Below are 19,737 nucleotides of genomic sequence, written 5' to 3' on the forward strand. Positions count from 1 at the left end.
CGGGCTCCCGCTACTTCCCCTGTTGGTCTTCAGCTGTGCGCTGTCCCCAGAGGTGGAGACTACAGAGACAGGCAGGCTTCCTTGAGCTGCTGTGAGCTCCACCCAGTTCGAGCTTCCCAGCGGCTTTGTTTACCTACTTAAGCCTCAGCAATGTTGGGCGCCCCTCCCGCAGCCTCGCTGCTGCCTTGTAGTTAGATCACAGACTGCTGTGTTAGCAATGAGGGAGGCTCCGTGGGCATGGGACCCTCCCGGCCAGGTGTGGGATATATTCTCCTGATGTGCCCATTTGCTTAAAGCGCAGTATTGGGGTGGGAGTCACCTGATTTTCCAGGTGTTGTGTGTCTCAGTTCCCCTTGCTAGGAAAAGGGATTCCCTTCCACCTTGCACTTCCCAGGTGAGGCGATGCCTCGCACTGCTTCAGCTCTCGCTGGTCAGCCTGCAGCAGCTGACCAGCACTGATTGTCCGGCACTCCCTAGTGAGATGACCCCAGTACCTCAGTTGAAAATACAGAAATCACCAGTCTTCTGTGTCACTCACGCTGGGAGTTGGAGACTGGAGCTGTTCCTATTCGGCCATCTTGCTCCGCCCCCTCTGCCAATTTTTAAAACTAAGGAAAAACAAAATGTTTATTATAAATACACAAATACTGAAGATACTGATTTTATCTTTATATTTAAAAGGTAACTTTGTTTTAATTTGTATGTTTCAGTATTTTGCTAGCATTTTGCAACATGCTTCATGTTTGTGGTAAAAAACTACTAAATTATGCACACAAAAAATGTCAGTTAAATACATTTAAATGTCTTTTTTTCTAGGAAAATAAGTTTGAATATTTATTTGGTAGTTTGTTAACTATTGCTCCAGATCAGAAATGTTGTTTTGTTCTTGTTTTGATTGATTTGGTTTTGATTTAGCATTTCCAACTTTGGGTCTGCTTTCAAATTTATGAAAAAATAATTATGTGATGTTATATAAATATTATTACAGCTCATGATAGGACAGGCTTGTGGAGTCAATAGCACTTCATATTTGTGAAATACTTTAAAAGATCACCTCTGCTTTGAAGAAAATGAGGGACTGAATTAAATGATCTTGAAAGTTTCTTCTAGTTCTGAGATACAATGCTAACCAATTGACCATTATATATTGGGTATGATTTATAGGAAGTTGCCCTTAATATTTTTGACCTATAGCATATGGTTGCCTGTAGTTGAATAACCTATAATTACATATTACAGGTTATTATATTATTATTAATAATATATTGAATATACAGTTGAATGACCTATCATAATATACATATATAATATATATGTTTCTATATGTATGTCCATATGTCCTACATATATATGTTTCTATGTATCTGTCCGTATGTCTATATATATATGTTTCTATATATATGTCCATTGTCCAGAGTTAGTATATTCTAGTACACTTTCTTTTAATCTCTCTATTTCTTTGGTGACAGTAACATAAACTGTTGATGGACATATGGACAGATACATAGAAACATACATATATATGCACACATATGTATGTGGGAACATACATATATACATATGTCCATATGTCCATATTTACAGAAATTGGTTTTTGTGCAGATGGCATGTCCAAATGTATACTCATGTATATTTCTTTTTTGTATCTGCCTCTAATGTTGTACTTAGTTTGTATATATGTATATGTGTGTATATATGTATGTGTGTATATATGTATGTGTGTATATATGTATGTGTGTATATATATGTTTCTATATATATGTCCATATGTCCATATATACAGAAAGTTGTTTTTGTGCAAATAGGCATGTCCACACACATACCCATGTATATTTATTTTTTGTATATGCCTCTAATGTTGTACTTAGTTTGTATAATGTTAAACAAGAAAAAATTGCTATTTTAGAAAAAATTTTAGGGAATAAACATTTAAGACAGTTTAGGTGTCCACCTGAATTTTTCATGGCAGTGCTTAAAACTTTGAACTCAAAATTATTCAATGTTAATTTATAGCTGTAGTGACTACCTACATAAACATATATGTGTACATATACATATGTGTGTACATATACATATGTGTGTATGTGCATGTAAGTTTTTTAGTTGTTTTCTGCTGTGTGTTAGTATGGAGTTAACCAGAAATGGTTTTATAGGAATAATGGACTATGTCTGTACTATCAGAGGCCTGTTGTAGTAGTCTGTTTTCACACTGCTGATAAAGACATACCTGAAACTGTGAAGAAAAAGTGGTTTAATGGACTTACAGTTCCACATGGCTGGGGAGGCCTCACAATCATGGCAGAAGTCAAGGAGGAGCAAGTCACGTCTTACATGGATAGCAGGAAGCAAAGAGAGAGAACTTGTGCAGGGGAACTCCTCTTTATAAAACCATCAGATCTCATAAGACTTATTCACTATCAGGAGAACAGCATAGGAAAGACCTGCCACCATGAATCAATTACTTCCCATCTGGTCCCTCCTACAACATGTGGGAATTACAATTCAAGATGAGATTTGGGTGCGGACATAGAGCCAAACCATATCATTCTGCCCCTGGCCCCTCCAAATATCATGTCCTCACATTTCAAAACCAATCATACCTTTCCAACAGTCCCCCAAAGTCTTAACTCATTTCAGCATTAACCCAAAAGTCCACAGTCCAAAGTCTCAAACTAGAAAAGGCAAGTCCATTCCACCTATGAGTCTATAAAAATCAAAAGCAAGCTAGTTATTTCCTAGATACAATGGGGGTGCAGGTATTGAGTAAACACTGCAATTTTAAATGGGAGAAACTGGCCAAAACAAAGGGGTTACAGGGCCCATGCAAGTCCAAAATCTAGCTGGGCAGGTAAATTTTAAAGCTCCAAAATGATCTCCTTTGACTCCAGGTCTCACATCCAAGTCACACTGATGCAAAATGTGAGTTCCCTTAGGTCCCTCCCACAATATGTGGGAATTCTGGGAGATACAATTCAAGTTGAAATTTGGGTGGAGATACAGACAAACTATATTGGGCTTCATCTTCAACAACGCCTTTTCTTAAAACAAGTTTTCCATATATAAATTACCAGTTTATTTAGGGCAATATCCCTATACACTTTTCGCAATGCATCAGTGATTTTACCATTCTTTCATCCCAACTTCACCATAAATTTTTATGTTATCCTTGCTTCAATTCCAGCAGAATCAATGTTGCTTTGATAGGAGTACTTTTTAAATTGATGACTAAGCATCATCTTAGTGCCTTGACTAGATCTTGTTCAGACTTGTTATAACAATTTAGTATGAGCTTAATCTGGTGCAAGAAAATTTTGAAATCCATGCATAGTTTTTTTTCATAATATGCATTTTCATGAGCTTTTGACGACCCCATGCATATTTAAATAGCATATTAAAAAAATTAATATAAAATGTTATAGGATGACATGTGAATACCTGATGTTGTCTTGCAATTGTGCTTTTAGACAAATCCAAATTAAATATTTGAAGTGGTTGAAGAAAATTTCACTTTTTTTCACTATATATCATAGATATTACATACAGGAGTGTTGCCCAGAATGCAATCACGTGGGCTTTAAACAATGGTTACAAATTTTTTGCTGCTTTTCCCATGGAATATCCCCACACCTTTGATCTGGGTGAGCTTGTGGCTGTCTCAATCAATAAATTACAATGGAAGCATGCCATGAACATTTTCAAGTTTCCTTTCAAAAGGCCATGCAATCTCTGTTTTGTTTCCTTGAATACTTGCTCTTACCTTCCTGAGCCACCATCTAAGAAGGTTAATTTCTTCTGATAGCCATGCTGAAGAAGGCTACTATGGGCACTGAAGTTAATAACATCAGCTCAGACCAGTCTGCCAGCCATCCCTGCCAAAGCATCAAACATGTGAGTGAAGCCATCTTGAACTTTCCAGACTAACCTACCTACCGGCTGAATACCACTGCATAACTTCTGTGTACACCACGTGGAGCAGAAGAATTACCCACCCAAGCGCCGCCAGAATTCCTATCCCACAAATAAGGGGACTATATGAAGCAGGTTGTATTTTAAGTCATTATCTTTTGAAGCAATTTGTTATATAGCTATAAACTGATAGAATACATTTCAAACATAGTAGTAGAAGTCCCGCTTTTCAGAGTCAAATATCCAGAGTACATAGTATCTATAAAATGGTTATGAGCAAATCCAAAAGCAGGATTAATTAATTATTGATGATAAATTATAGAAACCACAATATTTACTAGTATTTATTGAATGCTTAATTTCACCAAGCATGTGCTATAAAGTATTTATGAAAAACTGACATAGGGGTCACATTACCTAGTCTATGTGTATTGCATGTGACAGCAAGCTCAAGGCATAATATCAAATACAAGAAATCTAGGTCAAGGAGCTTATGGAAGATATGGTATGGGAGTGTAATAGAAGTTCTGTTTGGGGATTTTAGCAATGATTAATGATGACATGCACTCTATATGACATTATCATGTTATTAGCTAGAAAACCATTGTGAAATATTCTTTTCTGATTAAATAGCCACACAACTGATATTTCTGAAAGTTGTGTTTGAATACAAAATGTAACTATTCTATAGACAAATATATTTCCACCATTACACAGAGAAATAAACATAAAAACCTTTTAAGAATCAATGTCCAAGGCATTTTTTTCTAAGAAATATGACAAAGATTTCTACAAAAGGCTTTCTGAATGTTTTTGAGTTTATATGGGAAAACCAATATCATTTAGATTAAAAATATTTTACTAACTCACTTAGTTGAGACAGAATATCTTGCAATAAGTAAGTAAGGAAAGTTACTTAAGCTTTGATTACTTTCAGTGTGTTTAATACCGCTTATATATGGATAAATTATTAATCCACTTGGGCAGTACTAAATACTCTGCTCTTCATTTCAAAAGATCAACTACTACATTATTCAAAGATAAATGAGACTCTTGAGGATCTTGCAGACTAGTTAGGAAGAAAGACAGGGATTTTAAAAAGTTACAAAATCTAGTAAAATAATAAGTGCATGAAGATAATACACAGGTTGCAGAGTAACAGATGATTAAATTTGACTCAGGTTGGCAAAAAAGGTGATTATGGATAGTTTGTATTAAATTTCTATTGCTACCATAACAAATTATCACAAATTTAGTGTTTTAAAACAATACAGATTTATACAGGTGAGAATTTAGGTTGGCCTGGTAGATTTCTTGGCTCTTGATTTAATGAGGAAAATAAGATGGTGGCAGATGGGGCTCTTATTAGGAGCCTCTTGGAAGAATTTACTTCTACATTCATTCAGATTGTTGGCAGAATTCAGTTCTTTGAGGTTATAGGACTGAGGTCCCCATTTCTCCTGGAGGTATCTCTCTGATCCTTACACTGAACCCTCTGCTTTATAAGGTTCATGTGATTAGTTTGGGCACACACAGATAACCAAGAATAATATCTCTATTTCAAAGTTCATAATCATAATCACATTTTGCCAGGTAAGGTAACATATTTATAAGACTATACACACACACACATACACACACATATATATGTACAAGATTAATGTATAGACATGTTTGGGAAGACATTCTATCTGGCACAGTTCATGAACCTAATAAATGCATTTTAGAATGAAAGATCAGTGTAGATTTAGAATCAGAAAATGAGGATATCTAGTTTGAGAGTAAATTATCTAAACTAATATATAATCCAAAAATAATTTATAATATTGGAAACAAATCTTCTGAGAAAATAATTTTCAGGCAGATGAAGAAATGTCATACACTTTCTTGTGTGAAAAAATATGACAGTAACATTAATATACACAGATGATGTTAGCTTGAGCCTAACCCAACTTTACCCAATGGAATAGCTTCATACACAGGTTCTTTTTGTAGCCTACTAATAAAGATAAACAAATGATAACAAAGAGAAAACAACTTTAACAAGAATATTTTTCCCACCTCTCCAATTACTGCCCAGTGTTTGCACCATGCAGAATATAGTGTCACATTTGCAATACTGGAAGAGCAGCAACTCTTGAGAGGACAGACTCTGAAGTCAATAACTCATAGATGTTTAAGATATTATACTGTTAAAGTGGCTTTATTTACAGAAGTTAATGGTTGGTAGGGACCTTTGAATTATCTATGCATGCTCAGATTTTCATTCTCAACAAATTTTCTTCTCTCCACTGATGATACTAAGCAATATTTAAGCCATATAAAAGGTATAGATTGTGTATGTGTATGTGTATATTGAAAGGGACAGATGGACAATCACAGTCATGGTTATAGGTATGGGTATGGGAAAAGACTTATTTGCCATCTGAGAGGAACTCTGAAACTGGCTTCTTGGGAAACGGACAATTGTGTCCATCTACTTTTACCATGTGAATACCTAATGAATAAAATTACTTTATAGAATTTTTGAATGTGTTTATTAAAACGCTAGTCCAGGAAGACGATAACTAGCTAAAGAGCGGGTTTTGAGAGTATCAAAATGTCATGCTTGTGGTAAGAACTTAGTTCAACTCCTCGAAGAAGCAGATGCCAAAACAGGTTTAGAAGTGCAAGAGACTTAGTTGCAATTTAAGAGGAAATGCTCATGAAAGAAAAGGGGAAAGAAACTTGAGTGGGAGGGAGATCTGTCAGAGCATGATGAAATACTGACACCTGTGAAAGAGAAAGAAAAAGTAGGAAGAGTCTCAGTTTGTAGCATAGCTTTAAGAAAGTTTTGATAAGGTTGATGGGAGTCCTTGAGCCAAAATTGCTGTTCAAGGAATCCTTGAGCAGCTACTCCTGTTAGAGGAGTTCTGTAGAAATTGGCCTTCCTTGCTACCACCCTATGCTCAGCCATTGGCTGGGAGCAGCCAGTGAAAGCCATAGTCTCAGCATGAATGTAGTGAAAAATGAAGAGCACAGAAGTCCTTCACTTATATTTCCCACAGCAGGAGAGCTGAGTAGAATCTTAAGTGTCAGGCATAGTCCACCCCTTGTGCCATCATATGGTTTGGTTGTGTCCCCACCCAAATTTCATCTTGAATTGTAATTCCCATAAATCCCTTGTTTTGTGGGAGGAACCGGGTGGGAGGTAATTGAATCATGGGGGCAGGTTTTCCCATGCTGTTCTCATGACAATGAATAAGTCTCATGAGATCTGATGGTTTTGTAAAGGACAGATCCCCTGCAAATGTTTGCTTGCCTGCCACCACATGAGATGTGCCTTTGCTCCTCTTTTGCCTTCTGCCATGACTGTGAGGCCTCCCCAGCCATATAGAACTGTGAGTTCATTAAACCTCTTTTTCTTTATAAATTACCCAGTCTTGTGTATTTCTTCATAGCAGTATGAAAATGTACTAATATGTACCATAAAATCGCTTCCAAATTCAGCTTTGGGGAGCACATCCTCCTTGGTTCTTTCAGTCCTCACTTACTGAGGGGAAAATACAGATGGTAAGTGGAGTAAGCTACAGCCCTCTGCTATGTGATAGCTAATGGCAAGCATCATAACCTGAGATCAATTTCAGTAATAGGACCAGTTTCCTCCTCTGGGCCATATAACAGATGAGTGAGACAGCATTCGGAAGTACAGAATATGTTGCCTTCAAACCCCTAAGAGCGTTACCATATAAGGTGCTTCCTTCTTTGTAATAAAGGATGAAAGATGAGTCAATTTTCCTTTTCTCTTGTGGGATTTTTGACACATCCTGAACACTGGACTCTTTCACTAAAGTGAATGTTCCTGAATCTTTGATGGTTTATTTCCTATATTATGTAACACTTATATCTTACTAAGGCTACCAGTGAACTAACTAAATATCCAATATGAAGAATTCATTGAATATTTGATGGAATCCCCAGGCTGTTCTGTTCAGACTATAACAGAAGTTATAGAAGAGGGTAAAAAGAATTAATGTACCTCTGAAACAAAACTTCAGATAAACATTCTTTACCTTCTCATATGAACATAAACTTTTAAAAATCTTGTCTTATTATCAGAAGGTAAAAGAATCCAATGTCCATGTCAATAACTATATACCATTGTATATGCCATGTACCTGAAACCTAATTAAATTATTGTAGTAATGGTGCCTCTGTCAGCAAAACATCCATAAGTATAGCAGCCACATGGTTAAGTCTGTAGTAGTCTATAATCATTCTCTAGATCTATGCAGTTTTTTTGTAGGGGAAGACTAGTAAATTAATGGAGATATAATAAAGATGACCTCCCCTGTAACCTTTAGATCTTTAGTGGTAGTAATAACCTGCAGCATCCTTCTGGGGATGTGATATTGGTTTTGACTCAATCTTAGCTGGAGGGAGGATGGCGTTTCAAGAGGTGGCAAGTTGTCCTTCTTCATAGTCATATCTCTCATTCTGCAAGCCAAAGATTCACTGTGAGTATTACTCCAACTGCATAGTAAATTTCAATTTGTATTTTGGTACCTGGAAAACAACTACTGGGTGGATCCATGGACAGAGTGGGTCATTGTGGGTTAGATTTTAGTCAGTGCTCCATTTATTTCCTATTATACTTAAGCCTCCAATCTTACATAGGGTCAGTGATGACACATTAGGACTTCAGTTGTCAATGTCAAGTTACACTCAGGCTCTGTCCAACTGTCTTCAAATATATGAGTATTTCCCATTCTTTAGTGGACAACATTATGACTAGGGAAATAATCACAGCTGTTAATGTTCTGTAGTGTTGCATGGTGCTTATTCCTATGAACCTGACCACCTCTTCAGTCAATGGCTTCCAAATCTAAAACTTGGCACAGGTCTGAGAACTCAGCAAGTAATCATGACTTCTTTTGAAAAATTATAGATTCAGAATGTGTCTATTCATATCTGTTACCTGGATATATTGCATAATGGTTTGGGCTTCTCGTGTCACCCAAATAGTGACCATTGTACCAAATAACTAATTTTTCAACTCTCATCTCCCTCCTACCCTCCCCAGTTTTGGAGTCCCCAAAGTCTATCATTTCCATATTTGTGTCCATGTGTACCCATTGTTTAGCTCTCACTTGTAAATGAGAACATACGATTTTTGATTTTCTGTTTTTAAGTTATTTCACTTAGGATAATGGCATCCAGTTCTACTGCATATTACTCAAAAGACATGTTTTCATTCTTTTTTATAGTTGCATAATATTCCATGGTGTATATATGCCACATTGTTTTTCCAGTCATCAATCACTGAATGCTTAAGTAGAGTAATGGCTTTTTATCGAGGTTGACTGTACCAAACCTCTGTGTCTTGATTCTTGTTTTCTTCTGTTTTGTTTTGTTTTGTTTTGGAAGGGGAGTTGTAGATGTCAAGCAGCCTCCTTGTTGTCTGCCCATCTATTTTGCTTTTAGGGGCTTCTCGCTCTTTTAATCATCCCAGCTCCCTGTAAGTCAAGCTCCCTTGGCTGCCTATGTGTCCTTGCTGGACATTAGAGTAATTGCTCTCCCTGCTTTCTGGTGTTCAAATCTTACAACTGGCCTCTAATATTTTGGGGTGTCATCATCTCATGGGTGTTACAAAGCTCAAATCTGAGAAAACCTTGTCTACCATCAACCCTGACCTACAGAAGAGAGCCATCCCCAAACTTTTTAGTGATCCTGTCCCTGTCTTATTGGCACATCCTGATGACCTTGATCTCTAGTTCTTCCTGTGGAACATAACCATATGGTAGGTCTTCTGGCCTCACATAATAAAACCATTCCACATTCCCATGTGCTTCAGCCTCTTCATTCCTTTCACTATTTTCTTCCAGAGCAATTCAGGAATTTCCATTTTGCTTAGTATTAGGCATCACTTTCTCCAAGTTTCTAAGAATAACACTTACAGAGAGTTTTCCTCATTTCCTAGGTTCTTTGCCAAGGTATGAAGAGCAAAGTTGGTGAGTGAACCCCACGTCAATGAATTCTTGCTTTTCTGATCTTACATTCTATCACTTTGATCTAATACTCTCAAAATGCAATCACAGTTGTACATGCATTGTCCTGTCAATAAATGCTACGTTATTACTGCAGTTCCTTAGGTGTGTTGTTTCTTTCTTTTCTTTTCAGGCCCAGAACACACTTAACGTAGATCATGGTAAGATTTAACTCCAGTTTTCAACCTAGCAGCAAGGAGAAATGGGACTGTTTAGTATTTTAAAGTTTTATAGTCTTTTTCTTTCTTTCTTTCTTTCTTTCTTTCTTTCTTTCTTTCTTTCTTTCTTTCTTTCTTTCTTTCTTTCTCTCTCTCTCTCTCTCTCTTTCTTTCTTTCTTTCTTTCTTTTTTTTTTTTTTTGACAGAGTCTTGATATGTAACCCAGGATGGAGTGCAGTGGTCAATGATGCTATCACAGATTACTGCAACCTCTGTCTCCCAGGTTCAAGTGATCCTTCCACCTCAGTCTCCTGAGTAGCTGGTACTACAGCGTACATCACCACGCCCAGCAAAGTTTTATAGTTTTTAATAGTGATGGGGTTTCATCATGTTGCCCAGGTTAGTCTCCAACTCCTGGGCTTAAGTGATTCACCCACATAAACCTCCCCAGATGCTGGGATTACAGTTGCGAGCCACTCTACCCAGGCTGAGTCTTATAGTATAATAGAAGAGTGAAAGAACTAAAGTTGACTGCACAAAGGTGCACCCATTTCTCCAAGCTCTGCCAGTTCAAAGGTGTCTGTGAGTCATCATCTACATGAACACTTGTCTAGACATTCCCATCCCAAGCTTCCGAGTCCCAGATTTTTTTTAACCAGGGCCTTGACTTTAGCACACAAAAAATCTGTCTTGAAGGACTTTCAGATATCTCTGAAGCTATGCAAATATAATTATCAAATTTTCAATTTGCTGCTGTGTCTGCTCTTCTCCAGGAGATCTGGATATCTATTTAAACTACCAAAAGGACCCTCTGGTGCTCACATTTTGCTGTTAAATGCTTGTTTACATCCATCAGTTTGTCATTATTTCTCTGCAAGGCACCAACATAATATAGAAGTCCTTGTCTTTTTGATGCTGCCTCCTAAACTCTTATCATTCAAATGCCTGAATTATTGCATTTGAAAGGGTATTTTATTCCATTGGAACGTATTTTCATGTTTCAAGTGGTGAAATCAATAGCAATTAGGCTACCATCTTGTGCCAGAGACTCTCTATGCCTCACCTACCACTTAGGATGGCATTCGTTTTACCTGTGGGCTGGTGATTGAACTTGTCTCCAATTCCCACCTTGCTACCTATTTTTGGACCTGTTTCAGTATCAATCATGTTAGTTCAGATAAAAAGATGCTCGGAAGAGTTTATGCAAGAGATTTATCGAGGAAACACATATAAAAGAAAATGGGAAGTGCAGAGCCAGAGAAGGAATAAGACAGGTCTGACTTCTGGAAAAACAGCAGCAAAGAGGTAAGATTAGGAACAGTCTTAGACTGTAGCACATCTCTAAGAAAGACTAGCTCATATCAATAGAATGTCCTTGAACCAAAGTCAGCAGTCAGAGAAGACATATTTTGCAGGAATAGATCTGCCATTGTATCAATGCTTGGATCATCTCAAGAGAAGCGTGACCTTGGCAGAAACACTGGTAGATTCAGAGAACAGAAACAGGGCTATGAATCAACTATTTTTTCCACAGCAGAAAGTCTCTGTATTGTATTTTCATGACTTCCATAGAAAAATAAACATTTGTGCTGGGTTTTCAGAAGCTATAGCAGGTGGAATATGAAATGGGAAGCTGTCAAAGTGCAAATGCATGGACATGTGAAGCAGAGTTATGATTAGGAAGGATAAGTACAACAAGTATTACTGATGTGTAACTTTTGAGTGGGATTAGAAGTGAAGGAGATTCAATCAGAGGCTCAGCTAGAGACAAGATAATCGTGGAGAGTGGAAATACAACGTGAAATGAACACTTGAGCAATACTCATACCCAACACTTACTTCTGGAGCAAAATCTTTGTGAAACTTGGTTTTGCTAAGTGTATAAATAAGTATCTTTAATTAAGCTACCATAAATACTCAATAACCAGGGCTCTCACATTTGCTTGAATAGTTTTTGCATTGTTTGAGGTTGTCTAGCTGAGGAGGTGAAGGAAACTGAGATTGGTTCAAGCTGTATGATATGGTGCAAGGCTACACCTACCTGGAAGGAAGGATGCACAAAGATGCCATCCACTTAACAAAGCCCTATGCTTGCTCAGAGAGTGTCATTTTTATTATTTTGTCACTGGAAGCACAGCATTAGGCTAGTAATGAATTACTACCATCACTTATTAAAGTTCCTTCCATAGAATATACTTCAGTTTGGAATTCTTTGATATATATTCTTCCTTCTCCTCCTCCTCCTCCTCCTCCTCCTCCTCCTGCTCTTCCTCCTCCTCCTCAACACTAGGGCTTTAAAGTGTAGCACAAATTTCAGAGAGTCATGATCATGTAATATACAGATGAGTGACCATCAGAATGACTTCAGACAGACCTACATAGGATATGTGAGTTTCTGAGTTTAAACATGTGAAAATGTGTTATCTTGTGTCACAAGTTTAGCCATCACATCAATGTTTCTGGAATGTAACTCACTGAAGATAAGGTACCTGGTCTATAATTTAGTCATTTCAATGACAACATGAGATTTTCAGACCTTTCTGTTGCTATTACATTTATACAGACTATGTTTTCCACCTTTATAAAAATAATCATTGCTATAATATTCTATGACATAGTTGTTAAGTGTATTTAATGTGTTTTCCAAGATGATGGATAAATAATCAAGCTTTTTAAAAATTCTATACCTGTATTACTATTTTAAAATAAATATAAGCTACTCTTTATCACCACTGATGTTGTCTCAAGCCTAGAAGATAAAAGATTGGCTATAATGTATTACCTGACATCATAATATTATTTTCTGAAATGTTCCACCAAAGTGGATACAAATATTACACATCATATTATTTTGGTGTCTTTTTTGTGGCACTCCTGTCTGTGAAAAGCTCACATGTTCCCACTCTGCTATAATCTATCATGGCCATGAGACTTGGTTTTGTGTGTGTCAGTGCCAAGTAGAATATTATTTTTAAATGCCAAATCTAGGTTTAAAATATCCCCATCCTGTGATATAGTGATTGACAACACTCCAAATGGAAACTGCTTTATTAATGGATCCCAGAGTAAATCTGCTGTGAAATAAGGTCTCAGTTGGTATATAATGTGATGAAAAAATTAAAAAGAATTTAGCTTATACTCAAATTTAAATACTTAAAAAATATCTATTTTCAACACAGGCAAACAAAATATCCTGATTTGTCATGAAAATTGTCCAAAAACTATTGGTCAAGATTCCATCTTGATAGAGTTGCACCAATTCAGAGAAAGTATATATTGATTATAATAGATTTTGCCTCAAAGTAATGGAAAATGTATCTAACTCTAGCTCACACTACAACGCTTAACAGTTCTGTTGCAGTTATGGGCAACACATGGCTAGCTAGCAATTAATGGTTTGGAAAAAGAGTCTACATTTACTCTAGTAGTGTTTAAAATATTTGAGTGCACAAACCTTATCAGAACTATCACAGTTACATCTTATCACCCTCAAGCGAATGGCTAGTCTGAGGCATTGACTATGAAAGTTACCCTAATGTGATGGTTACAGAAGACCACTGACAGGATTTTCAGATTTCTTTTTATTGAACATGTTAGCCTATGTTGAAAAGCATGAGTGGAATATGCTGAGTAATACGTAGCTCAATGTCTCAAAAAATGCTGATTTAAACTTTAACCAGATTTAAGGGAAAAAATAGTGCCTATTTGTTTATTGCTTTTTCTGTTTCAACATTGTTAGTTGGTCGTTATAAGATATCCTAGAATGAAAACAAGTAAGTTCACAACCACTAACTTAATCCAGAGTGCAAATTAGCTAGGGTAAAGTTCCAGTGTTGCTCAGTAGAAAAGTTCTAGAAGAAAAATAAAAATACCCATATATCTAATAGAAGGTAAGCTGTATAAATAACATTTTACCATAGGGAAAGGCATTTGTAAAACCGTGCTTACTGCAAGAGCCTAGTGTATTTGTTGACAAATTAAATAGCTGACAAATAACTTTTGAATACAGAAAATTAATGTCCTTGAAGAAAGAATATTACTTCTTTTTCAGGGTGGATATCCTCCTCCACTGAATGCAAACTATTAAGTAATGAAAAGGACAGCACTCCAAGCAGTATAGATTTATAGGCCAACCTGGCAATCAAGGTTGAGTGACAGGAAAATGAATTGCTTCACATTTTAATTACAAAGGTATTAGCCCCATATAATGTTTCTTACAACAGAAGATCTATTAGGGGTTTTTCCATCTTACTGATTAGCCATATTATCTTCTAGATACTCTTCAGTACCATAAATTGAGGAAAGCACTCACATTTTGTGGCTACTGTAATTGTCAAAGTATAATTACCTGTGTTTTGTCAACTACGTATTTGAGATAGAGACGAAGCCACCTAAGTTAATCCACTTATAATAAAAATGTCTTCTGAGAGTATATTTGTGCTACCTTTTCTGAGGATAACTGTGGTTCAATATTGGTGATTTGGATTTTTAAATTTTTTTTAAATTTCATATGATATTTTAATAAAAGAAGCCAGCTTAGTTTTGAAAGTAAAATATTATTGTCCATGAGACTTCCTTTTTCCTTCTCTGTATTTTAAAATTCATCTATATATTCAGTTTACTACTGTTACTACTTTAAACATGGACTGTCCTCACCCCTATTATAGAAGAGATCTTAGAAACAGTGACCTTTAGTTGCATTTTTAAATGACCTATGTCTTTTCTAAAACTGAACTCTCATGTGAGTTCTTTCTGCAAATGGATGACAAGTTAAGTTTAGCAATTTAGTCATGAATTCAGACTTCAAATAATTGTTTCATAAATTTCATTATGCTGTGGCACCAAACCAATAAATACAGCCCATACAAGATGTTTTAAGTCACTTACTAAAGACTAGACTTTTCAACTCTATGGCCTTAAAATTGATGACCTCAATTCTCCACTTGCCTTGTAACCCTGATGGAGCTGATACAAGCATGATGCTCCTTGATAGTAGAAGTGTTATGCTTAAATTAAGTCCTGTGATGGTGCAGAACAAATCATATATTTAAGTGAAACTGTTTCTCGGGTGAATAAGATATCTTGACATGTCAATGGAATGTGAAACTCAATTTCACAAGATTTTTCTAGTGCCAAAAGAGATTTAAGTAGAGCTATCATTTTTAGTGTTAACAGAAAGAATAAGTCTTCCTCTATAGACCTCTGCATTCCTGGCTTCTAAAATTTAATTTTATCATTCCTTTTAAAGCCCATTATTCTTTAGGTCTTCATGAAAGCAAAATTATATTTCATCATTGATTTGTTTCCTGTTTCCACTTTTAGAAACTCTTTATTACTTCCAATCATTCCACTGTTCATCCCTCTCATCCCTGCTACCAAATTTAAAGGTTCTCTTAAACTCACCCACAGAGCAGTTTTCATAGACCGGAGTCATTAGAGGAAGAAAATGGAGATCTTAAGCATTTTTAACTTTATATTATCTAAGAAGGCTAATAAATAATTCTGCAATCAGCGAAACACAATGCTAGAAGCACACCCAGCTGAGTAAAATTGAGATCATTTTCCCTCAAAATAGCATCAAAATCCCAAGAGGACTCGAAAAATTGAGAAAAAAAGACAGAAATCAGTTTCTAAGAAGTTCTTAGTAGGTAATAAGAGTTATTCAGCAGTAAGAATTTTAAAATGAATTGAAATTTTTCTTTAATTATTCTAAAATCATTGTTTTATTTTGTCATTGTTGTTTATTTCCTAAAGAGTGATGATTTCATGAAGTATTATATGGTACTTCAAACTTTTAAGTACCTTTTATTCCCAATCTTCTGTGATAACTCTTAAGTGTCTTTAGCTAAGAACCATTCCTCCACTTACTACATCAGACATTGGTTCATTTGCCCAAATCAAACTTCAGATGTTATCTGTTTATTTTTAAACAAAATTGGAATTAACATACCTTCCCCAAAAGCGCTCACTAATGAAACTGCAAGTAATCAAATTAATATGTATATAAACTCTCAAATATTCTTTAAGTAGAAACGAACTAGTGCAATTTCAATGCACTAATGAGAGCAGAAAAATATTTCACAGTAGAGAAGAGTGGAGAGTGTATGTATATGATTTTTTAAACTGAATTCCCTTCATTAATTAGCATATATTAAGGAACCTCACATTATTTTAGAGCATTACCATTTGGGGCAACAAGTTCATGGGCTGATGTTACACCATGGCACACCACTGCATGTTATTTCTTCTTCATTTCTTTGATAACTAAAGTTTTTATAAATTCAAGATGTTTTAATTATAAGATATATATGCCAATAATGTAATAATAAAGGTTCAAGGGAAATAAACGTGGTGGAGCTGATCCTGGTGGTGGTAGTGCAATTATCAAGTAGAAGAGGTGGTGCTTTTTTATAGTTCAATTAAAGTTTGATCTCTCATTACCTTTAATTACATCTGCCTTTTCTAGTGTGTCTTTTCACCCCAGAAGCACTTTGAGAGAGAAAAAGAAATCACTGAATGATATTCCTCTGCAATTCCACGACTTCTCATTGTTGTTTTCACAGAGTATCACCCAAGCCAGCACTAGCTTTAGCTCAGCCATTGCAGAGAGGCCCATGCACAGATTAAATATCTTGTTCAGCTAGATATTCAAACTTCACTGCTATTTCTGATGTATGTTGAAAAAATAGAAGAAAACAGTCATATTTTGTTTTACTGTGCTTTGCTTTACTTCACCTCACAGATACAGTTTGTTTGTTTGTTTGTTTTTACAAATTGAAGCTTTGTGGCAACCCTGTGAACAGCAAGTCTATCAGTGCCATTTTTCCAATAGCATGTGCTTACTTTGTGTCTGTGTATGACATTTTGTTAATTTCTGCATCACTTCAAATTTTTGTATTATTATTATATTTGTTATGATTTGTGATCAGTGGTTTTTGATATTATTACAGTATTTGTTTTGAGGCACCACAAACCACATCCACACAAGACAGCAAATTTAGTCAATAATTATTTATATTCTGACTACTCCAGCTACAGGATGTTCACTGATCTCTCTTTCTCTTCTTAGGCCTCCCTATTTCCTGAGAGAACAATATTAAAATTAGCCCAATTAATAACCTATAATGTCCTTTAAGTTTTCAAGTGAAAGAGTCACATGTATCTCATCTTAAATAAAAATCCACTAATGATTAAGCTTAGTGAGAAGGACATGTTGAAAGCCAAGATAGTTCAAAAGCACGGCCTCTTGCACCATTTAGCCAAGTTGTGAATGCAAAGGGAAAGTTCTTGAAGAAAATTTAAAATGCTACCCCAGTGAACACATAAGTGATAAGAAAAATAAATAGCCTTATTGCTGATAGGGAGAAAGGTTGAGTGGTCTGGAGAGAAGATCAAACCAGCCACAAAATTCCCTTAAACTATAGCCTAATCTAAAGCAAATCCTGGTGAGAAAGCTACCGAAGAAAAGTTTGAAGCTAACAGAGATTGGCTCATGAGGTTTAAGGAATAAAGCCATCTCCAGAGCTTATAACTGCAAGGTGAAGCAGCAAGTGCTGATGTAGAAGCTCAGCAAGTTATCCAGAAAATCTGAGGCAATTGATGAAAGTGGCCACACTAAATAGATTTTCAGTGAAGATGAAACAGCCTTATATTTGAAGTATTGGAAAAAGATGCCATTTCAGACTTTCATATCTATAGAGAAGTCAATGGCTTGCTTCAAAGCTTCAAAAGACATATCGAACTTGTTGGGGCTAACGCAGTTGGTGACTTCAAGTTCAAACCAAAGCTCATTGACTATTCCACAAATCTTGGGGCCCTTAAGAATTATGCTAAATCAATTCTGTCTGTGCTCCATAAATAGAATAAGAAAGCCTGGATGACAGCACATCCATTTACAGCATGGTTTCCTGAATATTTTAAGCCCACTGTTGACATCTACTGCTCAGAAAAACAAAAAACAAAAAACAAAAAACAAAAAACAAATTCCTTTTTCAAAATATTACTGCTCATTGACAATGCACCTGGTCATCCAATTGCTCCGATGGGGATGTACAAGGAGATTAATCTTGTTTTCATGCCTGTTAACACCCATTCTCTAGCCCACAGTTAGAGGAACAATTTTGCCTTTCTAGTAGTATTGAAGAAACATGTTTTGTAAGGCTATGGTCGCCATGAATAGGGATTACCCTGGTGGATCTGGGCAAAATACATTGAAACCCTCTGGAAAAGATTCACTATTCTAAATGCCATTAAGAACATTCATGATTCATGAAAGGAGTTTGAAATATGTTGAGTCTAACCCTCAGGAATGACTTTGAAGGCTCTAAGGCTATAGTGGAGGAAGTAAGTGTGATGTGATAGAAATACTAAGAGTACAGCCGGGTGCGGTGGCTCACACCTGTAAACCCAGCACTTTCGGAGGCTGAGGAGGGGGGATCATGAGGTCAAGAGAGGGAGACCATCCTGGCCAACATGGTGAAACCCCGTCTCTACTAAAAATACAAAAATCAGCTGGACATGGTGGCGCTTGCCTGCAGTCCCAATTATTCTGGAGGCTGAGGCAAGACAATCTCTTGAACCCAGAAGGTGATTGCAGTAAGCCGAGATCGCGCCCCTGCACTCCAGCCTCGGAGACAGAGTGAAACTCTTTCTCAAAAAAAAAAAAAAAAAAAGGAAGAGTACAAACACTAGAAGTGGAGCCTGAAGCCTGATGATGTGACTCTGTTGCTACAATCTTGGGACTAAACTTGAACAAACGAGGAGTTGCATCTTATGGATGAGCAACGAGGGTAGTTTCTTGAGAAGAAATCTACTCTTGGTGAAGACATTATGAACAATGTTGAAATGACCATACAGGATTTAGAACGTTATATACACTTAGTTGAGAAGGGAGTGGCAGTGTTTGAGATGATAGACTTCAATTTTAAAAGAAGTTCTACGGTGGGTAAAATAGTATCAAATACAGCAATTTGGGAGGCCAAGGCGGGCGGATAACGAGGTCAGGAGATGGAGACCATCCTGGCTAACACGATGAAACCCCGTCTCTACTAAAAATACGAAAAATTAGCCGGGCACAATGGTGGGCGCCTGTAGTCCCAACTACTCAGGAAGCTGAGGCAGGAGAAAAGTGTCAACCCGGGAGGCAGATCTTGCAGTGAGACGAGATAGCGCCGCTGCACTCCAGCTTGGGTAACAGAGCAAGACTCCGTCTCAAAAAAAAAAAAAAAAAACTATGAAATTGTATTGCATGCTTCAGAGAAATTTCACGTGAAAGAAGAGCCAATCCATGCAGCAAACTTCATTGTTGTTTCATTTTTAAAAAATGCCACACTCCAGGAGAATGGCGTGAACCCGGGAGGTGGAGCTTGCAGTGAGCTGAGATCCGGCCACTGCACTCCAGCCTGGGTGACAGAGCCAGACTCCATCTCAAAAAAAAAAAAAAAAAAAAAGGCCACAGTCACCCCAGCCTTCAACAACAACCTCCCTACTCATTCAGCAGTCATCAACATCAAGGCAAGACCTTCAAATAGCAGAAAGATCACAGCTCATTAAAGGTTCTGATGATTGTTAACGCCTTTTAGCAATAAAATACTTTAACTTAAGGTATATACATTGGTATTTTAGACAAAATGCTACTGCATGTTTAA

At 36.6% G+C, this 19,737-nt stretch overlaps 1 long non-coding RNA gene across 1 annotated transcript in view; it reads left to right on the forward strand.

Annotated features, from left to right (window-relative positions):
- Window positions 1-4,588, forward strand: part of LOC108522137 (uncharacterized) — a 33,944-nt gene extending 29,356 nt beyond the window's left edge. The window contains exon 3 of the long non-coding RNA XR_001883380.1: window positions 3,800-4,588. This is a non-coding gene — a long non-coding RNA (uncharacterized LOC108522137). The remainder of the gene's footprint in view (window positions 1-3,799) is intronic.
- Window positions 4,589-19,737: the final 15,149 nt, after the last annotated feature.

This window comes from Rhinopithecus bieti, unplaced genomic scaffold (assembly GCF_001698545.2).
Source record: "Rhinopithecus bieti isolate Rb0 unplaced genomic scaffold, ASM169854v2 scaffold_57391, whole genome shotgun sequence".
Classification (NCBI taxonomy): domain Eukaryota; kingdom Metazoa; phylum Chordata; class Mammalia; order Primates; family Cercopithecidae; genus Rhinopithecus; species Rhinopithecus bieti.